The following is a 3616-nucleotide window of genomic DNA, read 5'->3' on the forward strand; positions in this document are numbered from 1 at the left end:
CACAACAGCAGCCATAGCATAAATCCAAGGCCTTCCTAGTAGGATATTTTAATCGAGGTTTCCATCAATAACTTCGATGTCAATTTCTACTATCTTGTTCCCCAGTTCAACTTGCAAGTTACTTAAAATCCCATACGGGGTGTATGTTCATCCATGATCAATTGGATCTCGACAAGGGTGGTGAGCCTAAAGTTTTCTAGAAACTCATTGACATAATGCAGGTAGATGCCCCCTCATCAATTATTGTTCGATGAACAATTTTGTTGAGCGATTTCACTTGTATGAGGAAAGCGAGTTGAGATGGTAACTGAAGTTCGTATCCTTTATGATTAAAGGCCACAAGATTGGAATCCGCTGGGTCAATCCCACCTATTGCTGATAATAGAGCTTGCTTTTGGGAGGGGCAATTTTGCAGTACTGCAAGTGTCGACATAGCGGACGACGATTGGGCTAGATCCTCTACTATATTATAATTTTGTGCTGCTCAAGCACGAGGATTAAATGTCGATTTGTGTACTACTCCCTTTGGTGGCTGTCATGTTAGTTCATGAATGATGGGTGGCACAACTTCGGTCAAAGTTGTTGTCGAACTACTAGGTTGATCTGTAGCCTTGTTGTTTGACAGCTGTGGATTCTCGTAATCTTTATTCCTTGTCGATATCAAAGCATCATTTTGTTGTTTCGAAATGGACAACATAAGCACTTGGGATGGGGAAGCATTGTCGTTAGCAACCAGACTGGTTTTTGGGTTTGGAAACGGATCAGTTAAGGCCGCTGAGGTATTTGAAATCTTAAAGAAATTCTTGATCTCAGCTTTATGCAGACAATCTTTCATCCAATGGTCCTCATTGCATATAAAACATGGATGACTAGGTTTCTTTTGCCCATAAGGGTTTCCAGAAGATTTTTCAGGAGACAAATCATCCTGTTTCTTCTTTTTTCTTTTCCCTTTCTTCTTGCCCCCTGGTTGCTTCGGTTCTTTGCCTTTGTCGGTTGACACGACATTAACCTACGAGGTAGGAAGTTTGTCATTTTCCTTTTTACTGGAAACTGCAAAGGCTTTACCAAATGGGGCCTTTGTAGTTTGTGTACTTGAGGTACCAATCACGCCATCACTGGCATGAGAGTCCCTGTTCGATTTAGGAGGAGGAGGAACGAAAAACTCTGGTCTAGGAGCATCAGGAATTTTGTCATAGAGTGTGCCAGACTGAGTATAGATCAAGTCTAGATATTGTGCACAATAAATGACTTGCTCTTCAGTGACAACTCCTCCCTTAGCCACATCTTCTGTAATAGAAGGTAACAATGACTTAATAAACCATTCAGCTAGAAGCTGATCAGGAACATATGTCTTTACCATTCGACGACGACACCACCACTCATGAATATGATCAGATATGTGAGTGGCTATTGTCTACTTAAAATTGGTAAGGAGCTCCGTTCCTGTTTCATACCTTATGGGTAACTGAAAATGGGTTAAAACGGTGGTGGCGAGGGCGGTGAAGTTATCGAATGAAGCTCTAGGCAATTTAATGTGCCATTTCGCTACCGGACCAGTTAGCATTCGCTAAAAAAGGTGAAGCCTAATCGAATCATCATTGAGAGTGTTGGACGAACACCACAGATGAAAGGTCATCACATGATTCAACAGATCTTCACCCGGATTTCCATTGAATTTAGGAATATCTGATGGAAGTTTATGAGGAATCGCCAGCCACCAAGGGGCGTAAGCAATTGGATCATTTGTTAGCTGATTCAGATTTGGTAATTCTAAAGTTGCAACGAAAGGCAACTGTTGATTCAGTTTTAGCGAAGCATACCCAGGATAAGATGGTATCGCCTGAGCAGTGGGTCTTTGCATACCAGCATAATGTAATTGATGTTGATAACTTTGATAAGGTTGATGGGCATAACCATTATAATATGATTCTTGATAACCATTTTGAATGTACGACTGCCTATTACCCGCAAAGCTTTGTTGCTCAGGTCCTCGATAAGCTTGTTGGAATTGCGGTTGTTGATATTGCACCAGCCATGGCTGTGAGACCATTTGTTGTTGTCCAATACTAGATGTTTGACCAAGATGAGGGGTGATAGTACCTGTTTGAGCTTGAGTCGCTTCAGTTAAGGAGCCACTAATCGGTGGTTGTGATTGAGCCGCGAAGACACGAGGCTATTGTATTACGACCTGAGATACTTGAGGTCTACATACAATGGGCAGTGCTTGTACTTGCGACACCATCACAATAGTTGGTGTAGTGGGAATGTTCGACACAGGTTAATTTTGTTGCATTTAATATACAAATCTTGGCTACTGAGGCAGTATTGGTATCCAATCACTTGATGCAATTCCATCTTGACCTGAATTTTGTTGTGAACTCTCATATGGTTTCTCTCCTAGAGGGAACAATGATAAGGCATACTGCCCCACATATGGTGGCAATCTAGTGTTCAAAGGGTAAAACGGTCTTTGGAGATTGGAATGCCCAAATTGATGCTATTGTGAAGGATCAACTTGCTGAGACTCAACATAAGATATTCCAGATATGATTCGGGACGAACAAATAGGGACAGACCATGCTGTCGAAACAGTCACTGGGTGGTCTCCATCTAGCTGTTGAGAGCTAGTTGGGACAGATGGTATACCAACGAACATTGTTGGAGTAGTAACAAGAAGTTCTGTTACTACTGTATCAGATGACATAGTCTTAGATGTCGATGGTTGTTCAGACATATCGAGTCTATCCAAAAGATTTCCTAGCGATTCTACAGGAACTTGTGGTGAAGGGTGACTAACTTCTGTAGTAGAAGGATATAGGTGGATCCCAGTTCCAAAATGCAATGGGGTACTGAATGGAAGATCCTACACAATCTCTTCTATAGCAATCAGTTTGGGTGGAAGAGGTAGATCGTCAGGTCCGTAAAATATTTCTGGTGCCGAAGAAGGTATAGACTTTGCAGCGATAGATGTTGGAGGGGTGATGTTATAGACATTTTTGGGCACTGCAACCCCAAGAATAAATGTCCATAAACCAAGGGCTCCTAAGTCCCTAAAGGTGTTGTTCCAACCCCTCAAAGAACAAGTTCAACTGATTACGACATCTCCCAAAAGTTCTCCATGAAAAACTACTCATAACTGGTCAAAAATGGACCATTTCATCTTCTCCATAGGCAAAGTGCATTGCATCCCACCTAAATACACACAGTAGGTGCGTTGAATTTCAAAAAGCTCTTCTATGGGGTGCGATGGGTGAGAAGGGACAAATGGCAGGGTCAATCCGCAAGGTGGAGAAGCATGGAATCTTCTAGAAACTTCTCTTGTGACACTTGCCTCTCTGAATTCGACCAAGGATGAGTAAGAGATCATCAATCTCCAAGTGGAAGCAAGAACTATCAGAGGGAAGACACTAATCAAATCTCAAAAGCTGACTCACCTTCCTTGCAGACATCTATATATGGATCCCTCATCCCAGAGATCCGGAGGCTAGAATTTTGTATCTTGTAAGGAAGTGCTGCTGGTTTATTGGTGCAATATCATAGTGTTGGGTGATCTAAGCTTTTCATGGGGTGAAGAAGGGCTTCTTGCTGAGAGGATGATGTTGGGTCAGAACAATTG

The sequence above is a fragment of the Pinus tabuliformis genome, chromosome 1_2 (assembly GCF_031772625.1).
Source record: "Pinus tabuliformis cultivar Carrire ecotype Pingquan chromosome 1_2, CPIR1, whole genome shotgun sequence".
Lineage (NCBI taxonomy): Eukaryota > Viridiplantae > Streptophyta > Pinopsida > Pinales > Pinaceae > Pinus > Pinus tabuliformis.